The sequence below is a fragment of the Eupeodes corollae genome, chromosome 2 (genome assembly GCF_945859685.1).
Source record: "Eupeodes corollae chromosome 2, idEupCoro1.1, whole genome shotgun sequence".
NCBI classification, from domain to species: domain Eukaryota; kingdom Metazoa; phylum Arthropoda; class Insecta; order Diptera; family Syrphidae; genus Eupeodes; species Eupeodes corollae.
The window spans coordinates 127480491-127498841 of record NC_079148.1 but is presented as its reverse complement, the minus strand read 5'-3'; the positions used below and the strand labels follow the sequence as shown (position 1 = coordinate 127498841).

Genomic DNA, 18351 nt, shown 5'->3' with positions numbered 1-18351 from the left:
TCAGTGCAATCTTTGACATATTTAACAATGTCTCTTCTCATACATGGCCAAAAATAGCGGGATGAAATCCGTTGAAGAGTCCGTTCGGACCCGTAATGTCTGGCTGTAGGCTCGTTATGATACGAAACCATGATTTGCTGTCGCTCATCTTTTGGCAGCACTAGTTGAGCTTCTTCATTGTCATCATCTTGTCTATACCGGTATAGTACTCCATCATGAAGTAAGTAGCCTCGTGTAGTCCAGCAGGTGAAACGTTCTGGCACGAAAGATTCGAGATCGTCTATTATTTTCTTTAGATCAGGATCCTTGAGTTGATTATCACGTGTTTCTTTTATACTTCGATGAGGAAAGTCAACAGAGATGATAAAGCTTTCTAAAGTTGATATTTCTTCACTTACAGGAGGTCGGGATAGCATATCTGCTAATACATTAGCTTTTCCTGGAGTGTACTGAATATGAATATCGTGCGGTTGAAGCTCCTAACACCATCTTGATAAGCGTCCGGTTGGTGACTTAAGTGTCATAAGCCATCTCAAAGCTTGATGATCAGTAATAGCACTAATTTTGTTACCTTCAATGTAACTCTGGAACTTGCGAATAGCCCAAACAACAGCTAAAGCTTCTCTTTCCGTTGTATTATAATTTCTTTCAGCTGAAGTCAAAAGTCGGCTGGCGTATTCTACTGGTCGTTCATCTGATCCCTCCCCTTGTAGTAAGGCTGCACCGACTGCATAACCACTGGCATCAGTTCGTATGGTGAATGGCTTTGATTCATCTGCCTGTCTAAGGATTGGCGCAGTAATCAGTCGATTCTTTAGTTCCTCAAAAGCATTTTGTTGGGAAACTTCCCAAACCCATTTTGCGTTTTTCTTTGTAAGGTCTGACAAAGGACGTGAAATTTTTGCGAAGTCGGGGATAAATCTACGAAACCATGAGCACGTTTGTAAAAATGAGATCATCTCTTTTAAGTTCTTTGGAGCACTGCGATTTCTAATTGCTGATACCTTATCAGGATCGGGACTTATACCTTCTTTGGTTAAGATGTGTCCCAAAAATTTTACTTCAATTCTACAGAAACAGCATTTCTTGGCAGATTGTAATGGTTTAAAATGTTAAAAAGTGCATCGAGATCAAGCAAGTGTTGTTCAAATGATGATAAGAGGATTAGTAAATCATCAATGAAAGCAAGTAGGCGGACAGTAGATAGTTTTGTTTTTATTCTATCTATCAATCGTTGGAAAGTGGAAGGCGCGTTTCGTAACCCGAAGGGCATGCGGAGGAAACGGTAAATACCAAATGGTGTTATAAAAGCTGTCTTGTCTTTGTCTTCTTCCTTCATTTTAATTTGCCAGTAGCCTGATAGAAGGTCAATTGTTGACATGAATTCGGCATTCTTTGCAGCATGTAGCATATCATCCAACCGTGGAAGTGGATACACATCTGGTTTGGTTACTGAGTTGAGTTTTCTGTAATCTATACAAACTCGGACACCACCGGTTTTTTTTGGAACCATCACTACAGGTGAGGCCCAGGGAGATTCGCATTCCTCAATTATGCCGTTGTTAAGCATCTCCTTTACTTCCTCTTGTAGTACTTTCTTTTTATGCTCGGAAAGTCTGTAGGGTGGAACCGCAATCGGTTCATGATTACCCGTTGGGATTGAATGCTCGACAGTAACAGCTGGCTTATCAGATAGTTGGAACAACAACTGTTCTGAAGTAAAAGAGCATTCAGTTGTGTCCTTTTATTTTCATCGAGATCCGGTGCTTCGTGTATTTTGAGTGTTATGTTTTCAGCACTAAATGATTCAAAAAAAATGAAATCAGGATCATATAATGCTAACTCGAGGTGAGACAGCGTAGATTTCTTTGGGATTACATCCTCAAAGATTTTGTCAATAGAGTTTGGCGAATAATCTCTTTGACGCGCAAATAGCGTTCCTTTAGTTTCATGTGAGTGATTTGTGATATCACGAAGAGGTGTATTTGCTATCGGACTGATTGCCATTGGGATTGGGGAACGGAGTCCCAGCAACTCGGGTGGAGTTATCGGTATATTGTGGTTTTCGTTCTTTTTGTAATCGTCTGGTGTTGATTGTGATGGTGCTAGGCTCATTGAAGGTATTGTTTCGGTTTGATAAAAATCATACTTTTTCGAAGGAGTGTCAGCAAAGTACCATATGCGTTGAGGCAAATTCATGACCATTCTAGCATCTTCGACAAAATCTATTCCGAGGAGCGTTCTGTTGTCGGTTGAACTTTCAATTACCATAAGTTTAGTCGGTATGGATCGTCCTTCTAAGCTGATCATTGCTCTTGTAACTAGGACATCTTGGTCTCGTTTAATGCCGTCAGCAAGTACAACCTTAGCTCGATATGCTGTGAATTGGTAACCTAAGTCAAGCATTTGTTTATATAGCTGATAGCTAGCTACACTCATTCTGGCACCAGTGTCGATAAAAGCAATACCCTTCTGCCCACCAATTTTGATTTTTACGGAAGGTCGTTGACGGAGTGGCGGTAAGATTTTTGTTGGAAAAGAATCAACAGAACAAAAATTTATGTTTGCAGCTTCTTTTGCTTGGTTGCAGTTTGGGCATTGGCTGCGTACGTACCCAGGTTTCCCACAACCGTAGCAATTAAGAGTAGCACGAGATGTAATTCGGTTCTCTCGACTCTTGTTATCGTCTTGTTTTCCGTCTCTTTCTTTTTTTCTACACTCTTCAATGGTATCTCCAAAATTGGAGCAATACGCACACTTAATTCGCTTTTTGTTTGAATTTATATTTTTTTCATTTGATTTCTTATGACTTGTTTCTTCTCTTTTTTCATCTAAACTGCTCTCGACTTTACGTGCAAGAGATAGAAGGTTTTCGAAACTCAGTAATCCAAACAACATGTCTATTTGTTGCGCCTCGTCATGGGATCCTTCATCCAGCTCGGACAGTAGAGCGCGTTTTTCGCAAATGAAGACGTCTGTAGGTGTTCTGTCGCTTTGCCTTACATCAAAAATATCCACGTAGACCTGGTAGCGTGGCCTCGGGGTAGCAAATGAATTTCTCAGCATTGTCATTGCCTCGTCCCATGTTTTTGGCTGGGATTTAACACCCTGCCACCAAGTGGATGCGATGCCTTCGAGGAGAAGAGGAAGACCAGTAAGTGCATTATTCTCACTCATGTTTGTAACATCTTTGTAAATAGTAGCGCTAGAGATGAACGTGTCTACTACTACCTTTGACCTTTCGCCGTTGAAGCGTGTGGTGCAGTTTGCAAAATTTCCATTTGCGGACGAAACCGTTGCGGACCGTTCTAACAGTGCACGCAGTTGTTCGTCAGACATCTGTACGATGCTCATTTCTTTTCCCCTCTGCAAACGAGCGCTTTTTCGTAAGGCCGTTGTTCGCAGAATTGGAACCGCTATCTTTTTGTTTCGAATTATAAAATTTTGACCAGTCGAGGTGCAAAACTTTTATATTTATTATGCAAATTGACCTTTAAGGTGCAATTTGTAAACTTCGACCAGTCAAGGTGCGAAAATGTATTTTATTATATTATTATTTCGACCAATATTGGTGCAAAATATCGAATTAGTTTTTTTTTTTATTACTAATTGACTCGAATTCTAGTTCGGGCCTTAAGTTGGGCGTCAGTTATAAGAACATAAGAAAAAAATAAACGCAATTGTTCAATTTTCTTCTGATATATAAATCAATTCTTTATTTTTCATATATTCTGTTTTTTATAACCATAGGTGCTCGCGCTGAGGATGGTGAATATTGAATAATTTCTTAACGCTGGAGCATCGCCTTTTATATTTTTTCAGTTGACAATTTGACATCACAGTAGGCTGGTTGCCTAGGCCTACTCAGTTGAGGTTGAGTTCTTTTTTGTTGTATCGTGTTGCTTGTGTGTGTGTGTCTGTTTTTGAGTGCGATGTCTGCAAGAAGTAGCACCAGGGCTGCCACTTTATACGTATTTGTTACAAGGTATAAAACTCGTCCTGCTTATTGATTTCCCATATTTTGCTATTTAAAATTTACACGTGATATTATTTTGAAATAAGCCAAAATGTCATTTAAGGAGCTTCGAAAAACAGAGAATCTAAAATTGAAGTTTAAATTATTTTCTGTAAAAAAAAGTATTTTGGAAACAAATCACACATTTTACTAAATGTTTACAACAATATTATTTATAAAATTTATATTTTGTTCACAAAATGTTTTAGTCGGAAAACAATTCTTACAAACTTTTGTTTTAGCATTTTGAGTACGTTATTTTATATTTTGGAAAAAGAAACTTAATACATTTTTTTGGTAACTTTTAGTTTGACACCTGGTAACGTTATTCTTTAAAAACTTGTTTTTGTTCATAGTGGCCAATCAAGTGATTTTAACTCTTTAGGTTTTTTTGTAGAACTTTCTTAAGTTGTAGGCCTATGCAAATAAGCTGAAAACCACTGTGGCTTCAAAGACAACATAATCAATGCCATCGGTCAAAATCAGCCTTATTTATGCGCCATCAAACTGGGTGTTAAGAATGGGCGTGGTGATGACCATATCAACGATGTTATAATACACAGATAATGTCATTGATAGGGCTCTCCAATAAAGATGAGACCTAGTTGATATCCCAAAACACAACCTCTTTTATTCACTTCCCATAGAAAGTTATTGTTATCAGTCCGATTTGTCGGATTTAAAATTTTGACATTTCTCGACGTTTCAAGGTCACTAGAGTCGATATAAAAGATTTTTAGAAAGATGTCTGTGCGTGCGTACGTTCACGACGTTTTTTTCGTCGCCCAAAGCTCAAGAACCAGAAGAGAAATCGACTTCAAATAAACGTTGTCATAAAGATAATAAGGCAGTAAGATGCAGCAAGGATCCTCAAAGAAATTAATTGATTAGGTGTACTTTTCGCCATAGCGATTTAAAAAATGGGAACATTTTTGTAAACCCAAAATACCCCACGAACCAATAACACTAGAGACTTGAATTAAATATTAAATTATATTTTTGTAAATAAATCCAATTATTGTTTTTTTATAAATAAAAAAACTACAAAAATATTTGTCAACTCAAATATTTTACGAAAAAAAATTATTTTCCCTCCATAGTTATTTTGTGCAACGAGGAACAACGTTTTTGACATCTGGTAAAATTTTGAGAAAAATCGAACTGCCAATTTTTTTTCAAAAAATAAAAACCGAAAAAAAACTGATTTTTGACCCAAATATCTATCAAAACTTTAAAATATTGGCTTTCAATTAATTTTATTCAATTATAGTTTTCAACATTTAAGCTTAAGTATTTTTCGACTCAAATATCATTTCAAAACTTGGAAATAATGAATTGTGTCTTATAAATATTGTTTTCAACATTCGCTAAAATTTTGAGAAACTCGAATAGACAGTTTTTTTACAAAAATAAAAAAAAATTCAACAGTTTTCTTTTAATAAAAAATTTGAATCTACAAAAAATTATACGCAAAATTAAACATTCATGTTCGTTGTGGCATACCTCGTGAAAAATTGAGGACATTGACAGTAAATTTAATTCATCTTATTTGTATTTATTTATATTAGCAATAAAAACTTTTAAAAAATGCTACTGAAATTGGTAAAAATTGGTGTTTGACTAATCAAAAATAGATTTTAAAATCAAGCTATTTTATCATTTGCAAAATATTGGTGGTAATTTTTAATTTCTTAAGAATATTTCAAATGACAACTTTTTTAACACAACACGAAAACCTATACATTTTTAAGCAAGACAAATTGACAAACGGGATCCGAAGTTATCAGTGTGCGTCGCATTCCAGCCAACCCAAATTTTGGGTGCACCTTAAAGTTAATATTTGTAAAACAACATTTATTTGGAGTTGATAACTGTTTTCATAGTTTTTGAGTTTGCAACAAAAAACTTCCCCACTTATCTGACAATATTTTAGATTACCGGGGAAAATATTCTTCAAGTTAAACCAATGCATTGGTTTGATATTATTACTAACTTTTACCTGTCTTACTTCTAATAATTTTTAACTTCCCATAGAAAGTTATTGTAATGAGTCCGATTTGTCAAATTAAAAATTTTGACATTTTTCGACGTTTCAAGGTCCCTAAGGTCGAAATAAAAGATTTTTAGAAAGATGTCAGTTCGTGCGTATGTATTTACGTTCGTACGTCCGTACGTCCGTACGTTCGCGACGTTTTTTTCGTCGTCCATAGCTCAAGAACCAGAAGAGATATCGATTTCAAATAAATTTTGTTATACAGATAATAAGGCAGAAAGATGCAGAAAGGACTCTCAAGAAAATTGCGTGGGTGGTTTTATTACCACAGCAGTTTGAAAAAGAGGTGAAAATTTTGGTTAACCCTAAATATCTTACGAACCAAAAACTATAGAGACTTGAATTAAATTTTATATGATATATTGTAACGTGATACCAAACAAATATATTTTTTTGAAAAAACTCCAAATAACGTTTTTTTTTATAAATCGAAAAAACTGATAAAAAAAAATTTGTCACCTCCAAAATTTAACGACTTAAATTTGATTTCATCTCCAAAACAATTTTGTGCAACGAAGAATAATGTTTTTGACATCTGATAAAGTTTTGAGAACAATCGAATTGACAGTTTTTTTTATAAAAAATAAAAATCTAAAAAAAATATTACTAAATATCGACTAAAATATCTTTTCAAAAACTTGAAATTTGGGCTTCAAACTTATTTTACTTTATAAGAAATATTGTTTTCGACTTGCGATAAAATTTAAAAAAAAAATCGAATTGATAGTTTTTTCACAAAAAAAAAACTCTAAAAAAAACAATACTAAAACTAGGTAAAAATTTACTTTCGACTCATATAGCTTTTCAAAAAATAAAAATATTAGCTTCAAACTTATTTTATTTCACAGAAAATATTTTTTTCGATATTTAGTAATTTTTATATAAAAATCCAACAGTTCATTTTTTCATAAAAAATAAAATCTACAAAAATAGTACGCAGATTTGGTAAAAATTGATACGAGTACATATAGACAAACTTTTAAGCAAGACAAATCGACAGGCGGGACGGGAAGTTATCAGTGTGGGTCGCATTCCAGGATCTTTTTGTTAATATATTTACAAAACAAAAAATTTAAAAGATAAATTTAAACTGATTTTATGCCATTTAAGAAATACTAAATTTTACGTCATATTTTTCATATTTTTTCAACTTTGAATACAAATTTCAATATCTAAATTTTTTTTTAAAGACATGCTATCACATCCTAGTTCTACAACATAATTACTGTAAGACATAATACAGCTTTCATAGCAATGAGTTTTTTTTCCACTTTTCTCCCCACTGTGTGTCGTGTGTTCGCTACTTGTATTTTTGGGCCAACGCAAGTTCATCGCAATTTTAGTCGAAAAATCATCTATAGCGATAAAGCCCAATTTTGGATGAAAGGGTAGGTGAATAAGCAAAATTGCCGGTTTTTGGGGCGACGCCAATTCACCCGAGATTCACAAACTGCCAATGCATTCATATATAGTTAGTGTTTGGTATGGATTTTCGGATGCCAAGCCATCACCTTCTACGCCGATCTCTATATAGGTCGATGATCACCAACTTCTTGTGGTCTGAATTGGACGATTGACACCAAAGACTTATGTTTTTTTTTGTAGTTAGCGAACACTAAAAGGGTTTTGTATACCTTTAATACCCCAAAGACACAATGTGAGCATTAGGAAAAGTACAAAGTGTTGGATAGAAGAATCGGTGTACATTGATTTTGAATTCCCGAACATTGCAATGATAGTAAAAGATAGAGCGCCCGCCATATTACGGCTAAAATATGAATACAAGAGGCTAAAATAAGTTACTGTAGCACTTGCCCAGAGATGAGAGTTATATTCAAATTTTGGACATGTATATCTGTTTTGTAGATTGAAGCCAGATCAGACGGAGAGAAAAATTTCTTCCATCTTCTCAAAAAAAAACCTAGACATCTTGCGACATTTTTGGCGACATCGCGTAAGTTCCACTCATAGCTAGTGGTAAAGAGGGTATATCTCATTTTAACGATTCATCATTGGGTTTTCGAAGCATTAAATTCCACAAGGTTTTTTATTACCCATTGTACACTGCAGTGTAGATTGGAACCTAAAAGCTAAGAGTTCTATTGTCAGCGAAACAATGTATTGGATTAGAAGTAGCAGACAAGAGATTATTTATAAAAATTAGGACAAGGGTTGAAGACAAAACGGATTCGTAAGGCACACCAGCAAATTCGTCCAAAACAACTTATATTGAATAGTTCTAAAGAAAATTTTTAATTCAACGAAGAAGAGATTACTCAATACCAAAAGTACGCATTTTCGATAATGATCAACATTCCAGACTTTATCAATTGCTCTTGAAATATCAAGTGCAATAGTCCTACTTTCTCCAAAAGGATGTATAGATTTGTTCCACTGTTCGTTGAGATGAACCATGAGATCACCAGTGGACCTATTGCTACGAAAGCCGTATTGGGGTATATTAAGAAGCTTCCGTCCCTTAAAATATTTCTTAAGCTGATCAGTATTTCCTTAGAAAAAAGGGATGTTAGTGTTATCGATCGATAATTTGCGGGAGAAGAAGATTCTCCTTTTTTGAGATTGGCTTAACGAATGCAGTTTTCAAACTAGTCGGAACCAACCCAGAAGAATAGGATAGATGGAAAAGCTTTCGCAGTGGTTTAGCTAGCGTGGAAGAACACCTCCTCACAATAATAGCAGGGATTCCATCTCTACCAGCGGATCTATGAATGTTGGAGCTTTAAGAACACTCGCCACAGTTTGAGTTCGAAAAAATATTGGTCTCAAAGAATCATTTAAGCGTTTAAGAACAAGGGGAGCCAAGGACTATCGTTAGATTTAATTTTCGGCGATACAGTCGATATTTATGCGTAAACAGTTATATGACATTGTTATCTCATACATTGATGTGTGCCCGATGAGTGGAATCTCAGCATAGTATGGCCGATGCATAAGAAAGAAGATCCTCTAAATTGCGCCAACTACAGAGGCATCAGTCTCCTTAACATTGCGTATAAAATTCTCTCTTCCGTATTATGTGAACATCTGAAGCCATTTTTCAACAACTTGATTGGTCCTTATCAGAGTGGCTTTAGAAAAAGAAAGTCCACTATTCACACTACGGTAGATCTTGGAAAAAACATAGGAACTTCAAATCGATACCCACCATCTCTTTATCGATATTAAAGCCACGTATGACAGCATCTATAGGGAAGAGCTCTACCGAGCAATGTCTAGTTTTGGCATCCCTGTCAAACTTATCCGTTTGTGCAGAATGACTATGGAGAATGCACGCTGCTCTATTAAGGTCGGAAAAGATCTTACCGATGCATTTGATGTCAAAAAAGGCTTTAGAAAAGGCGATGCACTGTCATGCGACTTCTTCAACATCGTTCTGGAAAGAATTGTGCAAAACTCAATCGTCAACACTAGAGGCACAATCTTCCAAAGGTCCATCCAATTACTCGCATACACAGATGATATTGACATAATTGGAAGATCAAAGCGTGATGTCAGTGGAGCGTTTTTGAGCATTGCAACGGAAGCGAAGAAGATGGATTTATTGGTGAATGAGGACAAGACCAAGTATATGTTGTCATCAAAAAAGGACATTGAATAACGATGTCGTGGATAAAACGTCACCATGGACAGCTATTACTTTGATTTAGTTAAGGACTTTGTCTACCTAGGCACCGCTATTAATGCAGACAACGACACCAGCGCTGAAATCAAACGAAGAATAACTCTTGCAAATCGCTGCTTCTTTGGACTTAGAAGGCAATTGAAAAGTAAAGTCCTCTCTCGAGCATCTAAAATAACCATATATAAGACACTCATCATCCTGGTTCTCATTTATGGTGCTGAGCCCTGGACCCTGTCAAAGAAAGATGAGAGCGTCTCAGGACGCTTCGAGAGAAAAATTCTTGAGGTTATTTTTGGTCCCGTACGCATAGATGGAAAATGGAGAAGAAGATATAACGACGAACTGTACGGGCTGTACAGCGACACTGACCTAGTTAGTAGAATTAAAGTCAAACGGCTTAGATGGCTAGGTCATGTTGAGCGGATGGACATCAACGCTCCAGTCCGGAAGGTCTTCGAATCCAATCCCGAGGGACGGCGCAGTAGAGGAAGACCGCGACTCAGGTGGTGTACCCAGGTGGAAGAGGACCTCAACCCACCTGGCGTTCGAAACTGGAGACACCTAGCTAAAGACCGAGCTGGCTGAAGACGCATGTTGGTTGAGTCCCAGGTCCGCCCAGGACTGTAGCGCGACCTTAAGTAAGTAAGTAAGTAAGTAAATTTTAGTTTACTTTCTAAGACAATACCAAAGTCAGAAAATACATAGACTCTACTTAAAGGACAAAAATCAAACATGCAACTAAAAACGATTGGAACTTTTTTATGCGTAAAATTCATGGTTTTGCATTTTTCAACACTGAAAACAATTGCACCATTCCCTGAATAATATTAAGTCTTCTTGCGAAAGAAGACAGTCAGATGAAAATGTACCTTTTTTTAATTTGAATGTCATCAGCATATATTAGGACAGACGAATGATCGAAACCAAGTCATTTATAGATAAAACAAATAGAATATGACCAAGGTGACTACCCTGGGGGACACCAGAATTCACAACAAATGAACTTGCAAAAATTAGGAGATCCAGTGTATGAAAAAGTGGTTAAAACCTAGCTGTGATATTTTTAAAAGTAATGTTTCATGACACAATTTGTCAAAGGCCTTGCTGAAATCAGTAAAGATACAATCTATTCTACACGAGTTTTGCGGAGAAAAACGTAATTCATCAAAATGTGTCTCCCTCAAATAAAAATATACCATCATTATCTTTTTCATCTAAGACCTTAAGTTAATCACAATCTGATTTAATTAGCAGAATAACATTCAATCCTTATTATTTTAGTTGTATTCAACCGAAAAGTACCTAATTTAACTTTTCTCACATTTTTCTTTTCAGAATTTAACTCGCTTCGCAGTCAAAATATTTTCATAAAAATCCGTAAGTACCTCTCTACTAAAAGAAGAAAGACTTAAGTCTTAATTTTCTATAGAACAATTCTATACTCTATAATAGATATATTTACCACTAATGGTTATGTCTGGTCGAGCCACTAAATTATATCCAAAATCAAATTATACGAGTTTATTAAGAGAATAGACAACGACGCACATAACGTACCCTATACACACTTATTTTTGTTGCTCTGCATCGCATAAAACTTATTTCTTTTTTATTTTATTTAGATGTTAAGCTCCATTAAAAAATTACTTTTTCACACACAAAAACTACAAATACCCTATGGGAGCTATTATTGTAAGTACAGTACACAGACAGAGTGAGGTCCAGTTATATATATGTTTTTCTTTTTACTTGTGTTGTGCATCAGCACTATATAAGCCAGACATTGCACTCCAGGGAGTCAATCCTATAAAAGGACATTTTACGATCCAAAAACTACGAAACGATGCTGATGCTATACGGTGCGGTGGTGGTGATGGTTTATGCTGGATGCTGGAGCCTGAAGCTGGTGTTGAATCGTTCACCTCCTTGTCCATTGTTGACGATGGCTTCTCTCTCTCTGATTATTATCCTTGCTGGTATCAGCAAAATATCCAACCATTCCTCCTCCTTTCAACGGAGAAAAAAAGAAACACTAAAAGCAATACAATCCTTCTTCATCTTTTACTTGTTGAATGGACGCAAAAAGGCGTGTTGTGTATACCTACCTACAAGGACGCCTTCCTACACAAAAGCACCAACTCCCAAATGACTATAAAATATACACTACACTACACAACACACCTCCCAAAACATACTCTATTCGTGCTATATTGAATAAACTTTATTGTGCACAATCAGGACGAGTACAGATTTTTGAGGAGGCGAAGAATATTGTGTTTTGTATCCTTTTTAAAGAGTATGAGAAAGACAGACACTATCATCATCATCACCATCAAGGACGACTGTCTGACGGTGGATGACTTTGTTTTTAGCTAAATAAATTTATTTGCAGTGCAAAATTTTAAAACAAAAGTGAAAAATATAGAAAGTACGAGTATCAACCGCACAAACAATCCACAAAGAAAGTTACGCCAACAAAAAAGAAAACACTTCGCCGCACTTTTAAAGTAGGTGCTGTACTGCGACATTGGTGAATTTATTGCTGCCGTCAGGACTCTTACCACAAGGCGTTTATTTCTTCTTTTAGCCCTGCTTAAGTCTTGCACTTTTTTATCTTTGAAATTATCCGCGAATCTTTTTATTTACCTACCTTAAATGAGCTCAACGTAACTTTGTCGGTCGGTCGGTATGGTGGTTAGAGAAGGTGGTCTTTTTCTTTTCATTTAAGTGAAGACCATTTTATTTTCTGCAGCTATTGAGTTAAGAATTATTTTATAGAGTACTTAGGGGCAGACGAGTTTATCTTCTTTTCGCATACTAGATTAAGACGCAAATATAACTTTATTTCTATATAGTTGAATTCCTTTAAAGACTAAAAAGAAGAAGGGGATTTTAATTAAAGGTATTTTTTCTTGGTATAATGTTTCGTGCAAAAATGCATTCTGCAACAAATATTGAACTTTCAGCAGATGTTTCAACAGACATCAAAGTTTCAATCAAATTAAAATTTAGCTGTCAATGTATTTGATAATTTTTGCTACTTTGTCATCAAAAATTCTACGTTTGTGAAAAGTTTGGAAAATACAAACCTATAATGAATTTCCACTTGAGTTGATGCATCAGTACCCGTATTTTTGTCATTCTATAAATAGTATAGTAGAAAGTTAACAAGAAAACCCATCAGCAGTAGCCAGAGTTTTGTATTTAAAAATTGGTACAACTGAAAGAAGACCTGTCAGAATAGTCATAAAAAACACTAATAGAAGAAATTTTTGTGAAAATTAATAGTTAAAATTAACTTCAGCAAAAAAACTAACTTTAACTAATAAAATGGACAATTTTCATGAAGAAATGGTAAGAAAACATCTGGAAATTGAGATTTCAAAGTCTTAACAAAACAATTTTATATAAAATAAAAAAAAAGTTTAAGAAGGGGGTTCGTTCGTAGACTACTACATTAACATGTGGTGTTGAAACGAGCTTGAAGCTCAACCTAACTAAAAAGAAGAAAATACCATTTTTATTGTTTCTGTTTTTATTATTTTACATACTTATGAATTATCATAGGTACATATGTTATTTTTCAAGGAAAGTATATTAGAACATTAAGCTTATCACAAATTATTATGATATTTCCTAAAAAAAAAAGTACTCCGTTTTCAAAACTCTGCATTTTAAAATACTGTAAATAAGGCTAAAAAAATAAAAATCGTGCACTTTTTTGCATTGTCAAATCGATTTTTATTTTCAGCCTTATTTACAGCATTTTAAAATACAGACAGATCATAATAATTTGTAAAATTATGAAATACAGAATTTTGAAATACAGAATTTTGAGATGCAGGATTTTGATCATACAGTATTTTGTACACACTATTTTGAAATACATAATTTAAGTATTTTAAATACATTATTATAATCCATACAGTATTTCGACCCGAACCAAAAAAAATACTGTCAGGGCCAGATTGAGGGGAGGGCAACCAGAGGCCTTCCCAAACCAGGGACCCCCACAATAGAGACTTCGGCAAATTTTTGTTTAAAATTCCAACTAGTAAACACTATAGTAAACATCTTTTCCTTTGTTATGTATTTTTTTCGCTCTTTTACCTTTACCTACAGCCTTTTTGTGGTCATTCTCTGAATATAGTGGGAAAGGCAGCTGCTAACTCTTGTCCATCAGCTGTTCAATTCTTTGATTTTGTACAGAATTGTACACATTTTTCACAGCCAGTACAGAGCGGCACCAAATTTGGATTGAGAAATCATCGTAGAAGAAAAGCGGCCAGTTTTTAATCTTGAAAAAGCTCAGCGACACTCGTTGGCCTTGTCGAGCTGAAACTACGAATGCCTTAATACACGGCTATACGGAAATCTCAGAAGCTCAAACCTCGTGTGAAACTCATGAGGAATGAAGCAACGCACCTTATACAGAAGATGGATGAGTGGTCTCGAAACCGCTTTGTTTGCAACATTTTGGAACGATGTCTTGGAGCGATGTCAATGCTACAAACAAGATGTTCCAAGACCCGAAAATGATTGTTGAATCGGCAATGCAATGGAACCCAAACGAAATGATTTTGATAAATACTAGGAAGCAGCCAAAAATGTATGTACAATCTTGCACCCGCACTTTAACGAGAAATGTGACGTTGAGTGCGCTAGAATACGGGAAAGGACAAGACGCAAATCTGTCATCCAAGAAAAAATAGAAAGTATCCGTCTTCATCCCAGTGATTGACCAGCTATCCGTTTCTCTCACTGAAAAATTATATGCCTTTAAAGCTGTACGTTCGAGATTTGGATTCCTGAATCACACCTATAAGATGGATGCTGAAAATTTGCACGCTGCAGCAGAGGCATTGGTGAAAGTGTATTCGGATGATTTATAGCCTAGTCTTAGTAATGAGTTGGTTCAATTTGTGTCTTTGATTGACTCATACAAAAATGAAAAAGGGTATGGAACAGAGCAATCCCCGGAACTATTTTACTACCGATATCTCGTATAAATTAAAATTTCAAAGCTACATTCCCAAACCTCGAAATTTCATTGAGAATGTATCTGGTTTTGATAGTAACAAATTGCACAAATTGCTCATTTTCAAAAATAATTTTTTTTTAAATTGATTTCGACCTACGATGGGACAAAAGCGTCTATCGAAGCTTTCTCTACTGAGCATTGAAAGCGATTTACTCCGAGAACTGGATTTCAAAGAAATCATCAACGATTTTTCGGCGGAAAAAGCTCGAAAGATTCAGTTCATTAAAACTGAAATTTTATCTCAGATAATTCTTTTTTTCTGTTTATATTTATATGTGTTTGTTCAATATTAAAGGAATCTACTTGGTTTCACAATAAGTTATTGATTGAAAAACTCTAGTGATAAAGATGGTTTAGCTCCTTTATTGGCCTGAGGCCTCTGAACCTCCGAATTCGATCCTGAATATTATTCTCCAAAATCTTGCATGATCAAAATTCTGTTCTGTATGTTACTGTTATCAAATTCTGCATATCAAAACACGCACTGTAAACTTAAAATATTTGATACCATACTTCATTTCATTATACTGTATATTCCGAATTTCTTACCACAAAATACTGTATTCTTAAAAAGTGTGTGTTTTGATGGTTCTGTTTTTTAACAATCTGTAATCTGCGTTTTTTTGAAAATCAGAAAAAATGCTGTATTAAAATTTAATAGAAAGGCATATTAAGGATAACAAATTTTATTCAACGTTAAATGGATGTAAGAAATTTTATAGACTTTTTCAAAGGCAATCAAAATATTTATATGTTCATTAAAAAAGTCACAAATTTTAAGTTCCATAAGAAATTCATATTTTTTACATTCACGTTGCTGTCTTAAATTTTTTGCTTAAAGGTTTCTTTAAAATATTCTGTTTTAAAAATTCTTTTCTTTTAAATGCTGTAAATGCAAAGTGCGCACTTTTTTACATTCTCACCTATTTACAGCATTTTAATACACAGAATTGTGACCAAGAAGAATTGTAAACTTACAGAATTTTGTATACAGTATCAGCTTGAATATTTTACGAATAATTTTATGTAAAAAAAAAAACATTTTTTTTAAATTGTTTAATTTTTTACTGTAAAAACCCAATTGACAGTCTTTTTCACAGAAAAATTAAATCCTTAAAAAAACAACACAAATTATTTAGAATTGATTTAATAATCAAATATTTTTAAAACAAAAAAATGTGTTGATTTCGAAAAAAATGTTAAAATTTACTAATTTTTTTTATAAAAATCTATTAAACATTTTAATAACAACCTGCACCTTGATTCATTTGACGTCCTAAATATCTTGACCGAAAACAACTCAAACATATTTTATATTTTTGCGTGCCGTGAAATAAGGCCAAGCGAAATAAAACCAACTTTCAAAAATTGACCAATTGCACTGAAAAAAATGAAATAAGCCAGTGCAAATAAGCCAACGAAGTGAAATAAGGCCAAATTATTTTGAGAAATAACACCAACTTATTTTTACGATGCGATTTGCACAGTATAGAATTTGGGGTAGGTCCGAGTTCAGTGTATTTTTCTTCTTGATTCAAGAGACTTAATACTTAGAAAAAGACATCTTGCTTTATAATCTGGGATAGAAGTCCACTTTATCTTATAAAATATAAATCTAGTAAACCGCCTCTGAACTTTTTCTAAACGATCAGAGCAGGTCTTAAAACCCGGATTCCAAATGATATCTGCATATTCCAATATAGATCTCACAAGAGATATATATAGGCATAGTAATGCGTAAGGATCACTGAAATAAACACAATTACGTTTTATAACTCCTACAGTTGAGTTAGCTCTTCCAATTACATAATCCATGTGACTTTTAAAGGAATAATTTTTGTCCAATATAAGACCTAAAACTTTTATGTTTTCTACACAAGATAATACATTAGAATCGATCGTGTAGTCAAAGCTAATGTGGATATAGGACCTATAGAAGGAGATAACATTGCATTTTTTTATATTTAATTTTAGACAATTTAATTTACACCATTTGGAGACATGTCGTCCTGTAGCAGCTTGCGATCATGGAGGCAATTGATTTTTAAGAAGAGTTTCAAATCATCAGCGTAAAGGAGGTATTGAGAATATTTTATCACTGTAGTTATATCATTTATAAAAATATTAAAGAGGAGCGGACCCAAATGACTTCCTTGAGGAACACCTGAGCTTCATTGAATAGATCTCGAAAAAGTGTTATTTATTATGACTTTTTGAGATCTTCCCATTAAATAAGATGACAGCCAATCAAGAAGAGTAGAATGTAAGCCATAACGTTTTAATTTGTGTATTAAAGTGGAATGATCCACCGAATCAAAAGCTTTACTGAAATCGGTATATATCGCATCTACTTGATTCTTACTTTCAAACGAATTTAACACATAATTTGAGAAAAGAGCTTAATTAGTTATTGTAGAACGACCGGAAACAAAGCCATGTTGTCGGTCAGAAATATGCTCTTGGGTTATGATATCCAATTTATTTTTCACCAGGCTCTCAAACAATTCAGGGATGGCAGACAACTTGAAAATATCACGATAGTTCTCAATTTTATTTTTAGGTGCAGATTTATGAATTGGCACAAGATAAGATATTTTCCAATATGGCTTTATTCAATTATGTTTTGAGTGTAATAAGACCAGCTGTTGGAAATTGACTTTTTTACACTTTACAAAATTGAAATAAGGTAAAATCTTAAAATTTAGTCTTATTTCACTTCACCCCATTTTTGATGCTATCCTTTTTAAGTCCTTTGAATGACAATTGGGCATTAAATAAAATATCATTTGAATAGGAGCTTGAATAACAAGTCATCATCCAGCTTTTTTAGTAAGATTTTCACATACATATGTTCCAAGTTATAAGATTGTGTTGATGAACTGAACTGAAGCCGGACGATAACACCTATTTCGTCTTGTCGAATGAGGTTCGATTTTGTCTAGAAAGACAAATGTTGATCGTTTATTAGAATTTATAACATTGTGCAATTGTTGGTCCTCAATTCTCTAGAAAAAATGTTATCCTTGAGTACATTAATGTCAGGTACAGTGCAGTTTAAACAGACGTTATTTGACCAAATTTTGAAATTTTCAATGTTCCGAGTTGTGGTTCGAACGAATCCAAAAACTCAATTATCAATCCTTATCACTTTAAATCAATTTTTGGCTGAGCTGTCCGACAAAGCCAATGTTCAGCAAATTTGAACTAGAGCTTCCGTTTGGACTTTTGGAGTCACATTACGTAACATAACGTTCTTTTCCTTACGATTGTCAATTGAAACGTGAGGTCGAAGTTTCATTGTGGTAGCATGCATTAAATTCCTATAGCTGAACTTTAAAAAAGGTAGGTACACTTCATATCTTGGAATTTTTAAAGTCTTATCCTCCACTGTCAATATAAAGTTAAAAGCTCTTAACTTCTTGGGAAAAAAATGTCCTAGGTTCCAGAAATGTTATGTATTGTATGTATGCAATCTTGCATTTTGCAACAATAAGCTTTGACCCAGTTGAAATATTATGATTTGGACAAACTCTAATTCATTTTTATTTCTGTATTCCAAATCTCTACTATCAAACTTTTTAAATGAGAAACCAAAAAGT

General features: G+C 34.3%; 1 protein-coding gene across 2 annotated transcripts in view; it reads left to right on the top strand.

Moving 5' to 3' along the window:
* Positions 1 to 18351, top strand: part of LOC129944666 (uncharacterized) — a 184449-nt gene that overhangs the window by 96331 nt on the left and 69767 nt on the right. For both annotated transcript variants that reach the window (XM_056054259.1, XM_056054260.1), the window contains exon 3: positions 11047 to 11088. The gene's annotated coding sequence lies outside the window, so the exon portion shown is untranslated. The remainder of the gene's footprint in view (positions 1 to 11046; positions 11089 to 18351) is intronic.